At 37.3% G+C, this 25,582-nt stretch overlaps 1 protein-coding gene across 1 annotated transcript in view; it reads right to left on the bottom strand.

Annotated features, from left to right (window-relative positions):
- Window positions 1–9,855, bottom strand: part of LOC122847248 (ribonuclease P protein subunit p25-like protein) — a 30,724-nt gene extending 20,869 nt beyond the window's left edge. The window contains exon 1 of the mRNA XM_044144797.1: window positions 9,792–9,855. The gene's annotated coding sequence lies outside the window, so the exon portion shown is untranslated. The remainder of the gene's footprint in view (window positions 1–9,791) is intronic.
- Window positions 9,856–25,582: the final 15,727 nt, after the last annotated feature.

Raw genomic sequence — 25,582 nt, 5'->3', positions numbered from 1 at the left:
ATGTGTGCAATTTGTAAACACAAATTGAAAATGTCAGAAGCTCAATAGCTAAATGGAGATAAGCAAACACGTTATTGACGCAGTGGCCACTTAAAGTTGGACACCCATTCTGTACAAGAGACAAAAATTATTAGGTGGATGAGGGGGAGGTGAGAGGTGGTGAAAAAGACAAAGAGGAAAGGAAGGAAAAAAGAGGGCAGGGGCGCTTTAATTCACACAGCACGTACTTGCCGAAGGGTTGAGACGATTAGGTTTGTGATGAGAGGCAGCAGTGTGACGAAGAGGGCATGGGATGTGTCAGGATGAGCGAGGATGAGGGAGATGAGAAAGGGAGAAGGAGCTCGCTGTTCGTTTAGAATCCCACACATGCATTGCTATACGCATTTGTTTGTGATGTTCTGGTCTCCAAACACGTGCGCTCCACAAATTTTTTGAATCAATTCGCCCGCACAGAAACACTTCCAGTGTGCACAAATGCACATCATGTTCACACTGTCATACATAGACAGAGACACACACAGTCAGTGAAGAAGAGGAGGCAGTGCAGTCAGCACCTGGTTCCCCTCGCTGCACGCACATTCATCATTCAGTCGCAGACCTGACAGGACCCTCTGCCCCACAGGCCATGGATTCACACATGCACATACACTTACACTTTTAGACTTTAACAAACAAGAACAAAAGAGTGGTGGGTTGAAGATTCACCAGTCAAGTAGCAATAAAATCCCTTTATCCAGAAAGTCAGATCATGTTTTTTCCAAAATAGAAAATCCAACAGTTTTACAAAGAAAGGAGAGAGTTGTTTTAAAATGAAAGCTAATTACTTTATATTACGTCCAAAATTTTGTTTTGTTAAAGTGGGAAAAGTAAATATATCTCTTACTATTTCAAGTCAGAGCATGCTTTTGAGTTCCTTATAGTTTCCTGCCACTCAACTCTGCAAGATCAACTGAAATACAGCAGAATTTGTAAACCAAGACATTCTTTATTCCCCCAAATGTAATGTCAGCTATCCTGTCTGAGTGGAGATAAATTATATTCTATATTCTGAAACTGCGTAGTTGACTTTTTATACAGCTGCTTTGCAAAATTTATTCAGTTTTTATATAGACTCCAAACAAAGTGTAATTCCAGGTATCTGATGTAACAAAAATAAATAAATAAATAAATAAATAAATGCTTGATTCTGCAAAGTGAAGACTAATGAATCACAATTTTCATACATTTCGGCTCTGAAATCAATTATTGTCAATGAAGATACAGGAAGCAAAGCACCATAGTCCAAAGATATCATCTCGTAAAATACCTTAAGTAAATTCTATGTATGTAGGACCTTTCTCAGATAAAAATTACAAATGCTTCACTGATAAAACAAGCTAAAAAACAAAATACAGATATTTTTGGTATCACTAGACACTTCATTGATACTTTATTAACTATTCCTCAAATAAGTCCGTAAAGGACGTGTGGAGTGAAATGTTCTGATTCTTTTCATATGTTACTACATACAAATATCATCAGGGACCAAAATACCATTTACTCTTCTCAGATTTTTCTTTTTTCATTTTTTTCTCCGGAGAGTTTTTGCGGCGCTAGTGGCTCACATTTTTGTGACAGTAGGAAGACAGGAAAGAGGGCGAGGAGAGGGGGGAAGACATGCGGCAAAGGTAATCGGGAACGGGAGTCGAACCCGCGTCGAGGACTAAGGCCTTCAAACATGGGGCGTGCTAACCCCCTGTGCCACCACAGCACGCCCCACTCTTCTCAGATTTATCTACTTAGGAGCGCAATGTATTTTAAAGCAATACTCTATAATTTATTTAAAAATGCATTGTTAAATATTTGGTAGTCTGCTGCTGTGGTTTTCTGTATTATTTAATACATGCCTACACTGTTCAACCCGCAAGGCTTTAAAAAAAAAAAAGAAAAAAAATCAATAGTTGTGAAGACAAATCTATCAAATAATACTGTTTTATCAACAGGTTAAGTGTTTTGGGAAGCCACAGCTCACAAGTAACAAATCAGTATAGCAGAAATCAGTCTTTAAAAGCACAGGCGAATTCCATTTGAGGTCTGTAATCAAATGACATGGTAAATCAACATTTTTCTAGGAGAGAAAACACGTTAAACCATGTCTCATTTCTGTGAGGCAGTATACGCAAAAATTGCTTCCATTTTATGATACATTAGACCATTTCTTAAAGTGCAGCCTGAGAAAATTGCAAATGTGTATGTATGTGAAACTTCCCCTTAAGAACTGCATCAGTTTGCTCATTTGAATGTGAGCTCTTGTGTGTAGATTGCAAAATTAATGGACGTTCCAGTACATTTGGTCTGATGCCAATGTGCCCAATTGCTTAGCATGCCTGCAGGACATTAATTGATGGCCGGGTTACGCTTCCTAATAAGTATCATAAATAACAGTTTAGCAAGACGAGGGGAAAAATCTCAAATACATTAACCACTGCGTTGACATCTTAATGGAGATTCAACTGAGATGTGATCAAGCAGAATCCGTCAAGTAGAAATCCATTAATGTGGGGCCAAACCCTCTGCTGTTGCACACTGGTGTCAGTGATTATGGGAATGGGACAGACCAGTTTTACAGCTGCACATGTGTCACCCGCAGCTGTAATGGAGAGTCCTGTCAGTATTCTCATCCCTGCTCACACATGGCCCCTCCACCAATACAGCTGTTGAAGATCTGTCAAAGCTCTGTGCGAGAGAGCCACACACACCTCCCAAAGTCACTCATGGAGCCAGTAAAACTCACGGGCCGTGCACTGGCGGCATCATTGATTTTATCCTCGAAATATTGTTGAGGACATACTATGCCTTGCATACCAATTGACATAGGAAGACAAGGCAAAACGGTCAAATCATCCTTGGATTGCTATAGTTTTTGTTGAGGGAATGAAAGTTGGAATTGCAGTGGCTGCCAGATTGCATTGTTTATTAATGATTACATGTGCATGCAAACACACATGTAATGTTTTGATCATACTTGAGCAGTTTTATTACCGTGTTGGGTGAGCAGACAGGAAGCTCATCACTGTAAATGCAGGTGTTCCCAAGTTAGTGGGTTTCTTTGTAACCAAGCCTCAAATTAACGCAATGAAAATGTCTGTCTTCCCATGATAAAGCTAAAGGGGAGATTCTGCGGGGGTGAGGGTATTAGCCCTGTTGCTTGGCTTATATTACAAAGAAAAGTATTGGAGGGTTATGTGTGGGAGCTATCTAAAGTGCATGTGTATTGGAGAATATCCCCACATTGAACTGTTTAAATGTGTGAACTGGATTGTTGAAGTGTGTCTATGACTGTTTACACATCTCTTATTAGTTTATCTCACTATTTCCTACAAAATCCCCCCCAAAAAAAAAAAAAAAAGATTTTATACTCAATTGTTCCATTTTCAAGGCATCTGCTGCTTTCTAAGGAGTATTTGTATTATTCTCAATGACTGCAAAGATCCAAAAAGTGAGAAGTGAAAAGCAAATAAATCATCTACAACAGTGTATTTGCCAGGAACTTGTGAGGTTTTCCAAAGCTAAAATGAAAGGAGTTTATCTAGAGTTTTTCAGTCTCTCAGAAGCCTAAAGGACATATAGAAACAAGCCTTGATCTATTAGTTTAAACACTAGCTTAACCTTTTCTACAACAGAAAAGTTGGACGTGGGTTGTATAAAAGAGCCAGCTTGCATTTCTGCCTAAATTGGTCCCAACTAAATCTGTCTGATTCGTACGATGGGCGAGTTTCTAGACAGCGATGATTCTGTAAGCTAAAGGTCACTTAAAGACTGGGAGGGGCTACTGTTGTCTTGATTTTAGATGTCTGGAGGTTTCCCACATTAGATTACCTAAAGAAGGCTAATGCGAAGAAAAATGTGCTTCAAGAAAATGACTAAGTGATGGTGAGCACATGCTTAAGATGTGTGGAGGGAAAATAAAATTCCAGGATCTTTGACATCATGGTCTTTTAAAATCATGCAAGTCAGTCTGATGAGATCAGTTCATATTGTAGCAATAATTGAACCAAATGGTTGTGACTTGCAACTTACAGCATTCATCTCAGCAATATGTAAGGTTTCTGTTGCTTGATGTTTGACATATTATGTGGATCAAATTTTGCAAACCAACGTATTTAGCACTCTTGAAGACCGTATTGTACATCTGATCTGTTTGCACAAGATTCCTGCTGTTTCTGCTGCTGTCTTCACTTTGCATTATTTGACTAAGTTACTCTTGTGGTTAGAGTCTTACTCCTTATAATTCACAGTGGATTCAGGGTTGGAGTATCATGGTGAATCATAGTCATAATATTGGATGGTTGACCTCAACACCCCATGGGAACTTTCAATTGATCACAAGGAGTAAATATATGCAGATCACTAAAAAAGAAAAAAATACATAAACTTGAGTCTTCAAACTCAAAGCTTGTCAGGAGCATGTTCATCCTGGGGAGGAGTTGTCATCAGTGACTAACTGATCAGAAGTCGACTTGCAACCTCTGATCAAGTCAACTTCAGGAGTTGATCTTCTTAAGTTCAACTTCAGAAGATGAAGTTGAACTTCATCTTCAACTTCATTTCTTATAATGGCACACTATAACAAACGTAATCAATTGCAGATTTATTGATGGAATCTGACTTGATGTTGTGTTTTTATTGTTGATTCTATGTTGCATTGTGTTTGAATTGATGTAAAGCACTTTGAAATGCCTTGCTGCTGAAATGTGCTATACAAATAAAATTTGATTGATTGATTGCTGACATTTATATTTAGGGCTAATAATAGGGGTGATAATTTTACTGACAACAAAAATATTGTTTCTATATGCATTATTTAAACATCTGGAGTTTCAAAAGTATCAGTCTATAATTTTCAAAAACATATCTGAGATAGATTAACTGTTTTTTTTTTTTCTTTAGAACTCCTCAACAAGTGCTCCTGTTTTTGTTGTTGTTTGTGTGCCTCCTCCTCTTCTTGGTTTCCAGTCAGTGGATAAACACTACCAGTCATATGATGCTGCATTTTGCTAAAGGTTTCTTGGTATTAAGAGGTGTTCCTTTCCACATTTGCCACAATAATTGCTTTGGATGAAGGACTGCTGCAAATGCAGCCAACCATCCACTGTCAACACACAACTGCTCAGCTGCTAATAACATTATTCTGTTATTATTGAATACATGCAAATTAATTTCAGATTTATAAAATGCCTGGACTGAATTCACTCTGATTTAAAAATATAAATATGAATTGTCTAGTGAAATGCCTTGACATTTGTTTTGAAAAGCCTCTGTAACTGAATTGAATTACTATTTCAAAGCTCTCTGAATTTCTATGCAAGTAAGTGAATACTCTTTATATAAGAAAAACAAAATTTCAAGAGCTCCACTAAGCTACTTCATCACTAAACTGAATTTTTGCATTAAGGAGTTATTTCTACCTTAACTGAGTCCTTGTAGCATTGTTTATAAGGAGCTGGTGTTATACCAGTATTTTTGTGGAAACAACTGTTAGGTGATGCACCATTAGGAAGTGCCACACTCAGCTCTTCCAGTACAATGGAAGACGTGGTCTATCATTAGCCTACACCGTCTTGACAAGCCCTTTTGATAAAGGAATTTCCTCAAGTCTACTGACAAGGTTCTCTGAAGTCTCTATTGTACATGTGCCAGTTTTTGAGATGTAAGTTGAACTGCTGAAGTGACACGTACTGTGTTTTTGAGTGTGAGCGTTAAGGCGAGACTGTGAATCTCAGTGAGGGTACACGTTTGTACGTTCATTTAAATGACTGTAGGGTGACACTTCTCTCGGCAAGTACGTAATTAGCATGCATTATTCAAATGAAAGACAGAGGGAATGAGGGTGGGGACCTGTCCACCTGGTTGTCAGCTTTGGGACCAATCTCGTTCAGCCCCACTTATTTCACACATTTAGAACATCAGAGTGTGTCTCACATCAATGTATTACCTTCCTCTGAAGCGTTGGCTTAGTACACCTTCAGAGATCCCTATTTGAGGCAAGATATGATCGAAGTAATAAAGCTATTTAATCTTCAGACTGAAAAATAAATGCCATTGTTACACTTTTATATTTAGGGCTAACTATGTAATTTTTCTATACAGAAATGTCAGCAAATTAATCTGACAAAGTGCCTTCTTGCTGAACAGTGTTCCACAAGTGAAAAGGTCTTCATATAAAAATATACCATCGCATAATAAGATAATGTTGGCATCATTAAGGGACTAAATATGTCCAAAAAGGCCTTGATATGGTGCCTCTACCTTGTATGTTTTCAGAAGGAGGTTTAGATGTTATACTTTGTACCCTATTCTAACAAAACTCTTTGTTGAATGTACCTTACTTTTTGCACTTGCAAAAGATTGTTACACACAAAAAAAGAATAAATAATTAATTTACATATTCATATTTAACACTGCAAGAACAAGTGTGGACAGTATTTGACACAATATTAGTACATACATAACTTGTTGGAGACAGCATAAATACATCTTGAAAAAGTGGGATAAAGCCAATAAATGTGGGCTGTGTTGAGGTCAAAAAGTGACTTGTCGTGACAAAGGGAAAAACTCTGAGAAACAAGTAAGTCTAAATCCAGGTGTACGTCAGTTGTGTAGTAAAGTTATTAAAGTAGTTATGTTTAAACCCATGTAAAGAAAGATTAGGTAGTTTATGTACACATTTTTCTCTACAGTGCCAAATGTGTAAAGGGCAACAGTGTCAGTCTGCACAAAACCATTCCGAGCCCAAAGCCTTTTAACCATTTTATAAAATTAGAACCACAAATGTCAGTGTATTTGTCATGAAGATTACAAAGATGGCTTTTTAAAAGAATGTCAAAATTTAAAAAAATGCATTGTTGAAAGAAAGTCATAAGTTACCATTCCAAGTTTCCCAAATTTGTGGTCTTCAAGGAAAACACTGTGTATGGATAACACAATTAGATTACCCATCATCCTGGACATAGATCGTTTTGAAACATAAAGGAGGTAGTGTCGAGCTTTGGGGATTTATTTTTCTATAGTGGGAGACTGGCCAGAGTTGACTTAAAGCTACAAATAAGTAAATACAGGCAAAGTAATGCTGGAGAAAACACTGCAGGTGCCTTCAAAAGACCTGAGACTGGGGTGAAGGTTCACCTTTCCATCAGAATAGCCTTAAATACTAACCCAAAGCAAAAATTATATGACACATCAGAGCATATTTTTGTTTTAAAATAGTTCAGTCAAAATATAAATCTCAATCAACTGAGAATGTGCAGCAAGGCCTGATAATTGATAGTCAGTGATGCTCTACAATGAATCAGTTTCTTTTTTTTTTTTTTTGCAAAGAATAAATGGAAAAAGATGAAAGTCTTATCATATGCAAAGTTGGTACAACCACACACACCCACACACACACACAAAAAACCCCATCTGTAATCCCTGTGGAAATTAGTCCTGAAAAGTATTGACTGAGGCAGGTTAATTTTTTGGTTTTGTTAAAAATAAAAACTGTCTTCTTTTCATTCCATTTCCCAATTATCTAATACTTTATGTTGGTCACATAAAATCCCAATTAAACACAGTTAAGTTGAGGCTTGCACATCTATAAACTTTGATCTGTACTCATCACATTTACTATTTAAACCATCATTCTTCAACAGATAAAAAAAGGCACATAATAAATTTTATTAAAGCTTTGTTTATATTTTTGAACACCGGCATATGCCACTAAAATGATGCAGATTAGTTTGTATGGTAACTGGAAAACATACAACATGAAATAATATTTGTGAATATGGGATATTGATAACAATATGACATGCAATAACAAATTGGTGTATATCATACACACTCTCCAGCATCTCCCATGCCCGGAACGCCTCACTGGGGAGGCATCCAGGAAGCATCCTAATCAGAAACTCGAGCCACCTCAACTGGCTCTTAGATGTGGAGAAGCAGCGATTGTACTTCCAATATTCAGCAATATTATCACAATTAGATTTCCCTAATATTGCACAACTCTGTTCACCAAACATATTACAGGCAAAAAGAGGTTGGGGATGTACTTTCAAAATTTTCTAGCATTTTTTGCAGGTTCAAGCAGTTCTTTGTAATATGTATTTCACATAGAGTGAAATTGTGATGACACTACTTTATGAAAGTTGTGCAGATCGTGAATTATTCCAACTACAGGCCTGATCTGTGTTAAATGGAGAATGTTTAGAGAAATATGAATAAAAAAGATATTAAGCTCAACCTGTTCACTATTTTAAGAACTTTTTTCAGAAGTAAGAGAAAACGTTGTATCACTGTCTAATCAGTGAAATAATATGCGTTCTTAGCATTGTAACCACAAAGGGTAACATTTCAAATAGTAAAACCTTAACTGTGACGCATTCATTTAGAATGTGTAGGTCTTTAGCCTAGCACATCTTGAAGGCCTAAATTGAACTGTGTTATTACACAAAATAAAGTTAGAGAGGCAAAGAATACAATAACTTATATTCATACCATCCTGGATGTCAGATTTTCACACCGCATAAACATTTTATGATTTGTCTGTTATACTATTGAGCACCTTTATCTCATGGTCCAGTACACATCAGAACAAAGTTGTCCTATCTCCTTAGGATGTCTTTGTTGGATTATCATCTCCAGACTGATATTTTAAAGACACACAAGTCATTAGCACTTTATCTTGCCATTCTCCTGCAGCACCTTTCCACCTCTGAAGGAGCATCCTGTGCTTACTTAATTGATCAATTAGCTGCTTGAGAAGGTTTCCACTCCCCCTACCCCCACATCCTATTTAGTCTACATTTGCATGTGCCATTTTAATTGTGTCCCTATCTCCTTTCCCAAATTGTTTACTTGCTTCCTCTCCCTCACTTCTAAGTTCCTAAGTGACTGATGGCCACACTGGAATGGACAATGTGTTGCTTTCATTATAATTTGATATTTGACTGAGAAATTACATTAAAGACAAATAATCATCTTGCTTAAACAGTTGCCTGCATCTCATCTATTACTAACTACACAACAGAAATTAAACTGACTTAAGTAAAAAAATTGGTTAATATTTGAGCATTAATTTACTTTTGTTTCTTTTGAGTACTGAACATGTAGGCTAGAAACCAGGGTCAGTGGTTATCCCAGAACAACATATTTGCAGTAACACAGAATTAGTGCCATTGGTTGATTTTTCACAATGAGTGTTTTCCCTCCATAGCCATTCAAACATGGAGTCCTCTGGCCTGTGGTCCATTTTCAGTGGGTCGGCTGGGCACAAAATCAGAATGGCATAACCCTCTTCCACAGTGGATTTACATGATTTACATACAACATTCTGTTGATTGTGCTGGACCACCCACTAATCCTTTGTTCCCAGAAGAGTGTGGAGCTCTGCCCAGTGTGAATCTGGGAAGGACCCCTACTGCCCCCAAGTGGAAAAAAATGTGTGTTACATTGTGCTACAGAAATCCTTCTTTCTCGTTTATTCTTGGTGGCTATGATTGCACCAGAATAAATAAAGAGCTTAAACCAGACACTACTGCAAAAACAACAAGGAAATAATAATTCCTAAAACTGTCAAAATTAGGAATCCATTAATTTGTGATCTAGAGTAGCACCGTATTAAACAATAAGGTAAAAAATTCCAAGATACTCAGGTTGATCTCAGAAATTTAGTATATTGTGTAAAAGTGCAATATTTTGTGACAGTCATCTCAGAAAGAGAAAATGATGCAGTAATTCATGCAAGATGTATATAGATATGTCCATACCTCAAGGGTCCGAGTCCTTCAACTAGACATGTCCCATGCCCTCCACACTTGAATTAAATAGTGAAACTGCCTCACTAGTATAAAGCTCTGCTAATAAGCTAATATTGGAGCCAGGTGTGCTGAAGAAGAAAGATATCTAAAAGTTGCAGGTTACCGGCCCTTACATTTTCTGAGGCACTGAATTCAGGGTTTTCTTGCCCTGTAAGCAATAATCATTCAAATAAATTGCAATAAAAACACTTGAAATATTGTACTCTGTGTAATATATCTCTGTAATACATAAAATGACAGTTTCACTTTCTGAGATAACCATGAAGAAATATTACACTTTTATGCCATATTATACATGTTTAAGATGTATTTCCTATTAAAGTACTAGATCATGTTTATTTATTTTATTTCTTATTTTAATATATATTCAGAAATGTCAAATATCCCATTCATGTTTTATCTACTCCATAATGCACCTTTAGCAAACACAAGGTGGCAGTAAATCACTGGGTCTCAGTGGACCATTTCATTGTTTGTTTTGTCATTGATCTTTTCTATTCAACCACTAAGACACAGTTTTGTTTTTCTTTTGAAATGTTGTCTTAAAAGCAATAGAAAAAAAACAAAACAACAATTATCAAAAAGGGCTTTTATTTTTAATTATCCAGGGAACGTCTATCACAATTTGTAAAGCCTTTGCAAGTCTGAATGTGATAATTAAAGTCCTACTCTTTACCAATAATAATAATAAAATAAAATCATTGCTTGGTGTGTATTTCTACACCTTTTCCAGTTCCATTTAATATAGCTCCATAAATATTAACTTGCAGCTGAGAACTTGTTACTTCCTATTCTACTTTGCACTATATTGTGGTAGGCCAACATTTAGTCTTGCATTGGAGATTTTCTCAATATGAAGAAAAAATAGGCTTAATTATGTTTTTATTTTAATAATTTAATTACCATAAGAAAGTGAAACAACTTACATTATTTTAAATACAGTATTTGTTTTTAAATAAACACATATTCTTAGTAAACAAAAAAAGTCAGGCTCCTCAAAATAGATTGCAAATAAAAGTGAAGGATATAAACACATTATACAAATGTAAATAAGACCAGGCTTATTTTCATTTATTTGACTTGAAAGTCAGCATTTGTATTGGTTTGTTGGATGGGTTAGCACACATTACACACCTTGGAATGAAAGCAACTAAAATGTCCTGACTAGACTTTGACCTCAAACCTTATCTCGGTGTTCTGTAGACTGTAATAGATTTTTTCTTCCTTTCTTGTCCTGTATGTAGTTCCATAGTTGTTTTTCTTTAATCTCTTGCTTCCTCATCATTTGTAGGGAAAAGTATCCCCACAGCATGATGATGCTATGACTTAGAGAAGGTAGGCTATGTTCAGAGTGATGGGCGGTGTCAGTTTTCCTCCACACAGTTTTTTTGCTTTTTGTTTTACATTTATATGGCATTTATATACTGCCTCGTGTTTGTTTTGGTAGTCTTTAAATAGCTTTATGGAGCACTAAGTTGTTTGTAGAACTGAAGACTAATCCAGAAGGCTAAAGTTATCGGGGAGTCATTATGGTCATTAATGGCAAATAAATTCTCCCTTTTGGCCTCTGGGTGTCGCTATTATGTAACTTAAAACTAATACATAGATTCTTTCTTTCCTTTGGCTATCAGGCTACTGAAAGCTGAGGGAAGAAGTAATTTGTAGCCTATTGTTGTAGCAGTTTGTCACTGCTGTTTTTCAACTACTGATGTGTAAAAACTTGCACTGTGTCAATGTGTTTTATCGTTTTGCTTGTAGTATTTTTTCTTTACTTTAATCTACATGCCCAACTGCATGAATTGGCTTTGTAATAAAACAAAATGCTAAAATGAACTGAGCTTAATTTTAGAAATGGTTTTCTTCAAGCCAGTCTTCTTTAAAAGGCCAGAATTGTGAAGTGCACCACTGATACCATATTAATGGATTGTCTGACGTGATTTGTGAATCTATCTAGCTCCACTAGGTGCAAAGGGCCACTTGGCTGCTTCTCTGATTGCTTTGTCTGTCAGATAAAGTGGACAGACATATCTTAATGGATTCATATTTATTCCTCACTATTTTTATTTTTGCATGATGGACTAAACACTACTCCTTGTGACGTCTGAGGTGTAGGGTTTTGCTTCTTTATCCCAACCCTTTTCAACATTTGTATTGACCTACCATGTTTGCTCCTTCATAACCCATGATCAGATTTCTTCAGAGAACATCTGTATGTGTGCTAAGACTGAATTTCACAGAAGTGGTCCGTGTTTGCATGGTAAGTGGTATTTTAAGATACTTGGATATTTTGTTTTAGAGTCGCCGATTTAAATAAGAAGAAATCAGATCACAATCACAACCTTCTGGGTTTTTTAGTTTTAAAAACTTTTAAAAAAACAAGCACCTATTCCTTCCAGTTATGCACAACTTTGTGAAATATTGCAAGGGGTTTGAATATTTTGTTCCTCAAATCAAAATAGTATTTACTTTAATAAAAAAGAAAAAAAAATCTCTAGAATTATTTTTGTTTTCATTTGAAATATTTTGGAGACTGTTCATAACATATAAGCATCAAGTAGCAACAAATAAAAAGCTAAAAGCAAATCTCGAGGTAGTGTGTATGTATGTGTAACAGAGAGAACAAGGGAGAGCATACAAGCTCTTATATGTGTGTGCATCAGAACTCTCTAGTGAACACTGCTGAGCTAATGGTGCAGACCCCTGTCAGATTCAGGACCCCATCACAAGCATCCAGCCAACAGGGTTCAACCTATCTGCCCATTAACACAGAGGCTGCGGGATGCAGGCTATTCACACCAGGAGAGAGCAAGCAAGCCTGACATAGAGCAGGCCTCTTTGCTACACCACACTCACAGCCCACACTTTCCAAGGACATTACGGCTCCATTCCACCAGCTCTCTGATGGCAGGCTATCATTAGTGCACTTGCGAGAGACTAGAGAGGTGATAGCAGGGGAATTGTGGGCTTTCGCATCCACAAGCTGGTCCACAGGATGCCAAGGAGAGTGTGGTAATTTAGCTCAGAGGTGATGGAAAATAGTGGGTTAGTTTAATGACAAGTTTGTGTAGCCATGTAAAAGCACTCATCAGAGAGAAGGCAACCATGACAAAGGGAAACAAGGGACTGGACAAGTGTGCTCTTTTCTTGTTTGGACGTAGTTTTGTGATCCATTGATATTCAATTTTATTTTAGCTCGCAAACATTGGGACAATCCTGTGGTCTGTTTACTCATATTGTTAAAATATATAAAATTGTACTTCCTCAAGCAACAAAAAAAGATTAGATAATGAGGGCTTAGTGACTAGGTAATAGCTGCTATTAATTTTTTAAACTATTTAGATAAATTTAAAACATAATGGTAAAGACCCTAACAATGAATCTTGGTTTCAATGTGCACAGAAGAGTAATTATAAGCCTTAAGGCAGATTTATTTTTTCTCCCCATAACCTCTATTTAAAGTGTTTCAGGGCAGTTGTAGTAACTGGATCTCTTCACAGTGCTGGGAATGCAAATTAAAATAATAATTTAAAAAAAACAACTTTTGACACCAGAGCCACTCCAAAAAAAACGTCACACAGTGGCTCTGTATACTTCCATCATCTAGTGTAAATGCTCAACCAAAATTCAAATCACACAAAAGAAAAGAAAAACCCTACCAGAAAACAGCTCTATGCAAAACTGTATTGTCGAAAAGAGATGGAGCAATAGTTGGCCCTAGTCGTAAAATTAAAATAAAATGAGCAACATTTAATAAAAGCAATGCCTCGCCAACTGTTAACAGTGGAACAAATCTGTAAGTACATTTTAAACACGCTGTGTTTGCCCTGCAGATGGCAAGGAAGTGTGGCTGAAAATACTAACTCAATTTGTTAGATGTGATATCTTCCAAAGTAGGTGGGAGATTGTTACTGAAAATGAACTTACTGGGTTGCCCACCTACAATACTATAAAACACACACATGCAGGCACATGCCTGCACACGCACAAATACACATTGGGAGTGAGTATTTAGGCTTCAAAAGTCTGTGCTGTGAGAAAACATAGCTGAGCAAACAGCGTTATGAGCCCCAAGAAACACAGCCACAGCAGACAGACCAGGCATAAAGTTGTGGTGCAGTTAGGTTATAAAACAATATCCAAACTAGTATTATAAAGCTCCTAGAGCAATGTTCAGTCTCTGATGTGAGCCTGGAATGAGTCTGATACAACTTCCAACCTGTAGAGGCTCTGTGAGGATAGACAGTCCACCTAAACAGGCCAACAGTACAAGGAGAGCAATATTCTGAGATGGTGCCAAGAACCTGTAGGTAGGGTCTCTATTTGCCATGCAGTCAACCATGTGGCCTTCTCCAGTGTGGCCAAAAAAGGCATTGTTGAAACAAACGTAAAAGTTTTTTTTTTAGTTGTGCAAGCCGTGTAGGGAACACAGAAAATGTGGAAGAATGTGATGCGCTCTCTTCGTATAGGACCAAAGTTAATTATTTTGTCCCACATGCCAAGCTCTGTGTGTGAAAGACAATCAACATTTCACACTGGGTGAGATGTGACTATGCCAGCATCTTGATTTGAGGATCCTTTACTTCATAAGGGACATGGATATTGATCAAGGCTGAAGATGGATAGAGCCACTATACACATGACAATCCTGATAGAAAGCTAGTATGAGACTTATAAATCCAGATATAGATATTTCCCTCTGTCAAAACAAGGATTTTATAGACAGTGCATGCTGGAATGAAATTGGGTTAGATCAAAATATAATCATGTGTAAAATTGTTCGGTCAAATTCTTGAACCAAATGTAATTGAAAATCTTTGGTAATTTTGAAAAATAGGTGTTTCTCTCTATCTGATCTAAAGACTGAAAAGATGACAGAAAATATTTTCTTGCTGCAGTGAGTAATCCAGAAGGTCCTTCTACAACATATTGACTCAGAGGTATGCATCACTTTTCAGATTTCAATTGGTGCAAACTTTATTATTTATTATTTTATTTTCACTTCCAAATTATGCATTAATTTATAGTGGCCTATGACGTAACGTATACATAAGTGGATGTTTTTGATGTAATGTGACAAAATTTAAAAATGTTCAAGTATGAAAATTTTTTCAGGACACTGTATGTTTAAATCATTAGCACAAAAAAAAAAATAAGACAGTCTCAACAAATGTCTATTTTGGTTATATTTGATATTTAATAGAATCTACAGTCTTACATTTACAGTGCTGAGCGATCAGAATGCTGGTATAGATTTTAAATCAGAAATTAAAATTTCCATAAGTACATGAAATTAAGTGAACACTGGTCCTGATCTGTATCAAAGATGACGGTAATGATTCAGAGATAGCAGATTTGTGGCGTATAAGATATAAGATATACGCCACAAATATCTTATAACTTGTCACCAAGTAACTTGTCACACATTGTTTATTCCTGAATGTAATTCGCTTTGAATTTTATCACAGAATAAGAAAAAAAAAAAATCAATCCTCTATCTCAGTCTCCCTTGGCAACAGGTTATAATCCATAGTTACGAGGAGCAGTTGCTAGGTGCGTTGCCGAGATACAGACCCTTCACTCCACCGGCTCTACATAGGAGGCCAGCGGGTCCTTGATGATGGCAGAGGGATGAAGGACGGGTGAAAAAATGACAAGAGACAGGACAATGGGGACAGAAAGTAGAGGTGCACACCTGACAGAGACTGTGTGAGGATAGGCACAAAGAGGGCACAAAAGAAAGAATGAAAATAAGAGCAGAGATGGAAAGTAAATGCAGGAGGTACAACACAACAGGCTAAGTGGGCAATCTGCACACATCTATTTGCTGCAATGTAGTTTCAGTGCTCTTACATGTGTTTCTCTTCTATTTGTGAGTAAGAGAGATTTCTACTTTTTTTTTCTCTTAAAGCATGCCATCATAATATAAAAAGGATAAATGATGACCTAGATCACTATCCTTACTGAGATTTTTTATTTTTTTTGGAAAAGGTATGAGTACAGATATGTTACAAGGAAAACATTTTGAGTTTTAGTAAAATAATATTTGGCATTTGTATAACAAAGTGTAATGAACCATGTAAAATAATACCATCAGAATGTTTCAATGTTTATATCATGAGTATTTGTTTTAAAGAATTTGTATAACTGTAAAATATTGTTGCGGCAGACTAACAGTTTTGTTTATTCATGCATTTGGCCATGTAACATGCTGAGTTACACAAGTTCAATTTATTTTTTTTCCACCCAATACAAATCTGATTAGTGGGGTGATGATAGAAGCCCACAGGAGTGCTTGTTCTTCATGAGTTTTCTTGTTGGAGGATGGAAACAGTCCTCTTTGGTGCTGAAGCTGAAAATGCCATCTGCCGCTCTTAGAACAGATTATCCCTGCACTCCCCCCTAGGGGGCAGTAGTGGTGTGTACACAAACTCTTGGCTCTCTTAACTCTGCTCTGGTCTGATCAAACACACAGTTCCTCTGCAGCTGCTGTTCGCCTCTCTGTCTTTCTCAGGACAGGTTTTCATCTGATTCTAAAAAAGGCTATTAGCATGAAGTCATAGTCTGGGGTCTGGGAGTTTAAAATTAAAATTGTCAGCCTCTTTTGAAATACATAGAAGCTGCACTACACCAATTGCAGACAGTGTTGTATTAAGGAAAATCATAGGCAGATGAATAGTGGTTAATACTTCTCTGAGTTTTGCTGTCAGGATTTATATATTTTGTGATTTCAAAGGGGATTATTGCTTATCTCAGGAAAAAAAAAAAACACTTTCACTTTAAAAAATAAAGCATGCTTAAAAGCTCTAAAAATGAGCAGAGAAAGAAGTGCTTAATAAAATGTTCTACTGAGTCAAAATCTCAGTTTACTGTCTTTTGTGACCATTTGAAGTCTTAATGCAGCCAAACAAGATCCAAACTAGAGACAAGAAATAATTTAAAAAAATAGATAAATTACACTTTACTTTATGAAACAGTTTTCTTATTATTCAGTTTAACAATTTAACCTGAAAGGCAATGCAAATGGTGAATAATTAAACTGCCGATGTTCCTCCGGCACAGCGTCTGTCCTTCAGCTCAGAAGGCTCTTCACACTGTAGGAGATACTCCTATTTGTTGATTGGAATGACTCCCCTAATTGGATTCAATTCCTAATTGAAACGTAATAAAAATGCATCAGTAGATGTGACGGCAACAATTACCTCATGCAAATCTCTTGATGAATTGACGTGAGGGGCGTAATTGCAGCTGGTGAAAAAAAAAAAGAAAAATGCATTGATGTGGCCTGGAATAATATCAATTCAAATCAACTCACACTCGAGCTCCGACCTGTTCGTTGAAAGCATTTGTCACCACTCAGTGCTCCTGTTTGGAGGTGTGCAGAAAAATGGGAACATCTGCATCCTTTCACGCATGCACACCTGATTGACTGGGTTTGCAATGTGTCCCACTGCATGCACTCCATCTATGCTCATGCAATAAAGTATTCTCAATGCTCAGTGAAGGAAAAGTAATTGTCTTTGTTTTGGTTCTGTTTCTTTTAAGATGACAGTCCAATTATTTGACTTTCTTGGCTGAGGACGCGCCAATCGAAGGAAATGTGCAAAATTCCATGGGTAGCTGAAGAACAAATATAACTAAAAAACCTGTGAAGCTTCCATTTAACAAATATTCTGAGCATCATCTGTCTCTCTGTTGATACGGGGTGGTGGTGTTGTTTGAAAGGGTTAATAAAGTCCTTTCTGTTATTGCCTACAGCTGTAGTCATAGCAACAGGTTAATAAGCAGCTTCTCTGAACTTCTTCTGTTGCGGCACAGGTTGCTAAGATACAAATAGCACTCTGGACCCATTGGGTTGAACTGTAAACATCACTTGACAAGAATGAACGTTAAACATTTATAACTAATATAAAAGGCAAAGAGCCATTTTGCGGCAAGCATTGTAAGAGGTAAAGAAATCCCCCTCCAGTATTACACTCACAGTCATAGAGATTGCATCTGCTTGGTTTGACCTACCCAGGCCCACAAAATGAGCACAACAGAACAAAATTGAGCACTTTCTAAATCCAGCTACCTCACAGCTTAGAGGCGAGTGGTTGGCCCATGACTAAAGGTAAACGGGCCAATCAGCTTTGGAACTGAGTGGCTGTTCCTAGATGCCTGTGCAAAACCAAGGGCAAATTAAAGCATTGCCTCCATGTTGCATCATTCTCCCCTCACAGCTCTATTAGTAGGCTAGCCACAATGTCTCTTTACGAGAGCTACTCTCAGAGCAGAATTAGACACACTTCCCTGCAGTGATATGTCTTTTTATGAACCACACTGGCATTGTGCACGCCTTGTCCTGTAGGACCAAGCTGCTGTTGAATTATTGGGAGAGACTTATCCAGACAGCTTCAATTCATTATAAGGCTATGAAAGAGTCAAAGAAGAGCAGAATACTCATCTCATGCAGCCACATAAACAAAACAAATATGCAACTTCACTTCAGCTGAGATGCCAGACAGTTTGGCTAATAATTGAGTGCAGCGCACATCAATGTATGCCCAATCACTATCCAGGGCACAGTTGTTTATAAGCTTAAAAGTAGTTCTTATTACTATTATTATAAAACTTTAATGACCTATTATCTCAAGTGTTAACCAGGTGTTGACAGACAGCTCTCTGTGGGACTGAGCGGGGCTGATGGCCAAAATGGACAGAACCTGCTGGACACCTGCTGCTCAGATGAGTCAAGGAGTGAGAAACACATGTTACTGGCACATAAGTCTGTGCCCTTCAGTGATGCTGTCTTTACTTTGTCCAGGTCTGCTGCGATGATTCAGGTGTTTCAGTACCGTTTTTTGAATTTACACTTACACTTACCAGGAACTAGTTTTATGTTCTAGGACAGTGCCCTCTGTTCTAATGAAGTGATACTAAAAGTGATGGGTTTTTTTGTTGGTTTGTTTTGATAGTATAATCACGGAAAGCATTCAGTAATCATATTTATCTCAAGGTTACTTCACAAGGTTGAGTGATAGATTTGTGAAGGATTTAACCCTGTCAAAGGGGTGTAACTAAAAAGATCTACATCTTTCTATCTTTTCTTTTATCATAAATGCTAAAATTGGACTTGTCTACATACACTGTGTATTATTGACTTTCCATGTTATAGATCAACAAAAAGTGACCCTTGTGAAGTGATCCTTACTCCGTGAGTGAGTTATCTATATGACCACATTTTGCTCCATATAGTTGCACGTTGTCTGGCGTATGATCTTACTAGCTTTGTACATTTCAACCAAATCAGAGATATAATATAGCTTTTGTCTTCAACACCTGCTGAAAACTGATGATATATATATATATATATATATATATATATATATATATATATATATATATATATATATATATATATATATATATATATATATATATATATATATATATATATACAGCAGGGTGCAAGATACTGGCAGGGAAAGAATACATGGAACTACACAACCAAGTGGCAGGCATAGTGTACAGAAACATCTGTGCAGAATATGGACTGAACCCCCAAGATCAAAGTGGGAAACACCTCAAGGTAGTGGAGAATGACCGAGCTAAGATCCTGTGGGACTTCCAGATCCAGACAGACAAAATGGTGAGGGCTAACCAACCAGACATAGTGGTGGATAAACAACAGAGGAAAGTTGTTGTGGTGGATGTGGCAATACCAAGTGACTGCAACATCAGGAAAAAGGAGCATGAAAAACTAGAGAAATACCAGGGCCTAAGGGAGGAACTGGAGAGGGCCTGGAAGGTGAAGACCACAGTGGTGCCTGTGGTCATCGGGACCCTCGGGCAGTCACCCCCAAACTGGAACAGTGGCTACAACAGATCCCAGGAACAACATCAGACATCTCATATATATATATATATATATATATATATATATATATATATATATATATATATATAGCTATATATATATATATATATATATAGATATATATATATATATATATATATATATATATATATATATATATATAGTCGTGCTATATCTATAACTATATTTTTCATGCCAGAAAAATATAGTTTTTAACAAGTGTCACTAGATGAAAAGCATTTTTTAGAAGACTTTGTATTGACACAATACAAAGCAAGCAACACCTACTTTTTCTGTACCGGAGATAGTGTTTTGACAAACAAGGTCAGCATTGTACCTCACAGCATGTCCCTTTTTCAATGACAAGTGAAGTACAAAAAAGTTGATATGTAAAAGAAATCATCTTACTTTAATAAGTAGGAGGAACAATGTACATTTGACAATACATTTCTTACACACAAAATTGGTTCTGCTTTCTTATGGTTGGTGCATGCCTATTTATTATACAGTATATGGTTGAAGAATCCTATGCAATTTTCTCGTAACTATTTTCCCCCCAAAAAAAGAAGCAAAGTGAGATGTTACGTGAGACAGAAGTGACATCTATATGTCAAAGTAAGATTTTGCCAATTATTTAAAAAGAGATTTTTCTGAAGATAATGTTCCAGTTTTTATGTGTTAATGTAATGGTTGATTGAGGCTGGGTTGTCAAAGAAGGCTCTACTGAAGTGTGAAGATGAGTTCTCTTTTCTTAGATTATAGGTGAATTTTACATCCATCTGATTGATCAAAACTACACAGGGGCATTATTAAGCTTTATCTAGTGTCAATGAGTAGGAACAAACTGCTCATAAAGAAACATGGTATAGTAAGCCATACTTTGTTTTAAAAGCCTTTAACAATTATTCCCTTATTTGACAGTGACTTGAAATATATTTCTGGTTTAACAACATTCAAGTGTTTTGGGGTGTCACAATGAAGGAAAATACACTTCCTCCCGTTGTGCTGGTGAACGAGGTCAGACAGATAAACAACAACATGTTCAAGTTCCACCTGTCTACATTACCTCCAGCCTAAATCTCTTTTGTCTCCTGCTTCTACATCTCCCGCTGTATCCCTCACTTTAATTATCTCCCTTTTCAATCCCGGCATCTTCAAGCCCCATCAATGCTTCTTAATTTTCATCAATACAGCTGCAGTCTAAGCTCTCGACACCTGTCTAGTCACCATGGCAACCTCACCTCTGACAACAAAGAGCTCTGTAAGACAGGGCTCTCTGTATTCCCCTTGATTGGATATTGATTAAGCTTTTGTAATACATAATAGGATCAAAGGGATTGTAGAGCTTTGCTTACCCAGGTCTTCTTCACACTTTCATTTAGTTATAACTGTTTGTTATTTCAGAATTTGCATGTTAAGGTGGTTGGAATGGAAATATTCCACCCTCGATCATACCCATTCACACCCTATTCAAGGCAGTGTACAGAAAAAATGTCTCCATAACACTTTCAAAAGAACATGAAGAAAATTTAGAAATCCAATTTTAAAATGTGTAAATTGCACTTTTAAATTTGAGTGTCATACATTAGGCTTTTACTCAGCAAAATGTTTCCTATTAAAGAACATGCCTGTTGAAGTGTGCAGATGCTCCCAAATGCTTGAGTGTCCCTAATGGATGCACTGACAGATTAATGGATACTAACATTCAAATTCTAAATGCATGATAAGTGGAAGGAATATGGTAAATATTTCTGTTGGACATAGTTAAGAAACTGAAAGGCCAATTATTCATAATTACTTTCAAACAACATAGGATGGGCAAATGACAGAAATTTAAAAGCACATAAATTGATGTCTGCAGTCTATGTATTTTCCTATCATCAGAAAAAAATGGAAACTATAATAAAATGGCATCACTTCATTATAAATCTAGTAAGCTTGGAGTCAGAGGTGTCCCAACCACACCTAAGTGGCATAATTGGAAGCATACAAGTTTTAGTTGTAATTTTGAGTGTGACTCACCTGAAATCAGTAGCACACATGGTACCATTTAATCTATTTGTAAACATATTTCTTCCCAAATGCTGTAAAAAGACATAAGATATTGTTGCTTTATCCAGGCTGGAAAAAGCAATGATGCAGGTGAAGTGTCAGATATAATTGGATCAAAGATATATATTTTCACTTTTATGAAACAGTTTCCTATAAGTTCAGACTATATTTTAATCTAAAAACCTATCAGTTATTTTGTTAAGATTCATTCTTAATGGTTGAGTTGATAGGGCGTGAGGGAACTTATAGCAAGCATGGAAGAGATCAAGTGGTAATAATATAACATAAGCACATATGATGGACAAGACATCTTCATAGCTTAATGACGTATCTCTGACTTTAAAGACTATGCTACAGAAAAAATGAGGATTTATTATTGCCTGAATACTGTATCTTTCAAATTACCCCAAGATCACTTATGATTGGCTCATGATGTCTTCTTCCCTATAAGTCTTCAAAATTGTATTCAAAGGTAACTGGAATTATCCTGTTATGTTGGAGATGGTTCATCTCATCCAGGAGGTTTCTTCAGTTCTGAAATTTAATTTGGAAGTATTCAGCTTATAATTTGTCATTGGAAACAATCATAATGATAAGACATTAGAAAACACTAATGATTATTATCACTAATAAGGCCATTGAGATCACATGAATCTCTGGTTGAACTCTATTCAATTCCCTGTTGGTGTCATACAATCACAGCAAGTCACCTACAATATCAGCATGTGCATTGTTTTGGTCATATGTCCCATGGTGTGAGTCTTTGTGAAACTTCCTGGGAAGATGAGTTAAAGTTGCAGTAGACATTAGATTCAATTTGAGGCCACCTCTTGTGTTCAAGGTACGCTTTTCATGTTTCACATAGATGACTTCTTTCACTACTCTGTCAAACTGTCTGCCTTGTCCAAAAATGTGCATATTATTGTCTTCAAAGGAGTGTCTTTTGGAGACTTATCTATTGATGGCTCTTCACAGAAGAGTCATCTAATCAGATCAAGACTCAACGATTCATCTACATCTCAAGGACAAAGGACTGTCTACGATTTAGGGTCGGTGAATGATGTGAACAAGTTTTCAACAGGTTTGATCAGACACTCATGCACCCCCCAGCCCAGTCTCACCTGCTGCAAGCCCCCTTATCTTTGATGACTGCCTGCTTTTCTTCTCCAAACATCCCACCTCTCAGATCTCAGCCATCACCCACCCCCGCTGCTTTAGAGAACTCCAGCCTGCCCTCCCTCTACACAATCTTGTCTCTTTCAACACTTCAGGTGAGAAACGAGCTGCGAAAGATCAAGGTGCAAAAGGTTGCAGGTCCAGTTGACATCAGCTCCAGACTCCTGAAGTGCTACTCAGATCAATTGTGTGGCATCAGAGGATACATCTTCAACAAGTCTGAAGCTGGAGATGATACCACAGCTTTGGAAGACTTCCTATGTGGTACCGATGGAGAAGACCACTCATCTGAAAGAGCTCAGTAGCTACAGGCTGGGAGAAATAACCTCAAAATTGATGAAGACTCTAGTGAGGTTGGTCTTCAACTATCTTTGATCTCTGGAGAGGTCTTTGTTGGATCCACTATAGTTGGGATTGTACAGTCTTCGCATCAAGGGGGATGGTGCCACCATTTACCACTTGCACGGATTTCTCATCCACCTGAAAAAACCTGCAAACACTGTAAGGATCTGTTTTTTGATTTCTTCAGTACTCTCAATATCATGCAGTTCTAAAGCAAGTGGACCACCACCTTTTCTAGTGGAAACTCAACTACTATTTTAGCCAGCCATAATCTGCAAGATTACAGGGGCTGTGTCTCTAACAATCTAGTTGCAGTATCAGAGTCCCTCAGGAAATTGTGCTGACATCAACAAAAGTTATTTGATCAAATCAAAATCAAAATCAAATTTTATTTGTATAGCACATTTCAGCAGCAAAGCATTTCAAAGTGCTTTACATCATATCAAACACAGAAACACAATGCAACATAGAATCAACAATCAATACATTAAGTAAAGTTCCATCATTAAATTTCTAATTGATTATGTTCAAATACAATCCTAGACAAGTGGGTTTTTAGTCGAGATTTAAAGAAAATCAGTGTTTCAGTTGTTTTACAGTTTTCTGAAAGTTTGTTCCAAATTTGTTGTGCATAGATGCTGAATGCTGCTTCTCCTCGTTTGGTTCTGCTTCTGGGGATGCATAGCAGAGAAGGAGGGGGGGAAGGAGAGGGAAAGGAGGAAGCGAACCAGTCACTCTGTCTCCAGTCAATGTTGTATCAGCTTGTTTTGGAATAGCTTGCTCCTGATATGCGGAGGGCATCATCCTGGTCAGAACTCCGTGAGCCAGTTCTTCTCAAGCTTTGATCACTTTGCTGTCCTTGTTGATAAATTGAAAAAGGTTTGCACAACCCACGTTTGGAGGCCTTGAGTCCTCGACGCGGCTGTCGCGGGTTCAATTCCTGGACCCGTCAACATTTACCACATGTCTTCCCCCTCTGATTCCCCCTTTCCTGTCAGCCTACTTTAAAATAAGGGACACTAGAACCCACAAAAGCCCCCCCTGGAGGGGAGGAAAAAAAAAGGCGTCCGCCTCTTCAAAAAAGGTGAAAGTGCTGCCAATAGATCCAGAGGTTATCAAAGAAGGTCACTGAGCTGGCAGAGCAGGTTTTAATCAGCCATTTGTTTATCATGCCCTGCCTGGAGTGTTTTCGTCTCCCCATTGAGGTGATGGAATTGGACCACTAAGAAATAACTTCATTTTTAATTTTCCCATAATGTTCAAAAGAATATTAAAGTCCTTTTTCAGAATCTCAGATTTCTGCTTTGCCAGATCGTTGGCTCCAACATGCACAATTAAAGTCTCAATATCTGGCTGATCAGTGGTTAGAGAGAGTACTTTGCGAGTTAAATCAGATATAATGTCACCAGAAAAGAAATCATTCTCATTTTCTTGGGATTGTGACTGATTCCATTTTGTGCCTCATCTCCAACTATAAACACTTTGGGGATACCTTTTGTTTTCCTGGTAGTCGCTTTGTTCTTTGGAGCTTTAGGGGGTGGATGTGCTGGTCTTGCCTCATTGTTGATGTTTGAAGGCAAGGTTTCACTCAGAGGCTCAGGCTGAAGTGCAGAAAATCCGTTTTGCAGTGGGATTCCCACGGAGTCAGAATGTTTTGAGGCCCGGGCTGGTCGCTTTGTCCTTGGGAGTGGACAAAGCCAGTCATGACATGACGGTCCTTTGGAGTATCACCTGATCAACACGAGGAAAACAAAGGACCTGGTGGAGGAGTTCCACAGGTGAAAATCCATCACATTGACACTGGTGAACATCAAAGCATTGTGGACATTGAATGGACTTTTATAAATACTGGGTGTTCACCTGAACATTAAACTAGACTGGAGTCACAACACAGATGCTCTTTACAGAAAGGGTCAGAGCAGACAATACGTGCTAAGGATTCTGAGTGCAGTGAGAGGTTGAAAGACACTTTTTGACTCTGTGGTGGCTGTTGAAGCAGCAATGCATCTACCACTGAGAGGATGTGATTAGATAAATATATCAAAAAGACCAGCTTTGTCATAGGATGCCCCTCATACTGATGGTAGTGGCAGGAGACAGTCAAGTCTACCAGCATCTGTAAGACTTTATAAACATCACTGTTCCCAACAAAGTCAAACCCATTAAGTGTTCACATCTATACTGTTTTTGGCACAGTTTACATTCTTGTAAATACTCTGGTGGTGCTTTTATATACATCCACATTTTGTATTTAAAAAAAGAAAAACACAATTGCATGCATCTTCTAATCTGAGAATGCTAATTTTATTCACTG

Source organism: Gambusia affinis, linkage group LG02 (assembly GCF_019740435.1).
Source record: "Gambusia affinis linkage group LG02, SWU_Gaff_1.0, whole genome shotgun sequence".
Classification (NCBI taxonomy): domain Eukaryota; kingdom Metazoa; phylum Chordata; class Actinopteri; order Cyprinodontiformes; family Poeciliidae; genus Gambusia; species Gambusia affinis.
The sequence above is the reverse complement of the archived record's forward strand: the minus strand, read 5'-3'. Positions and strand labels throughout refer to the sequence as shown.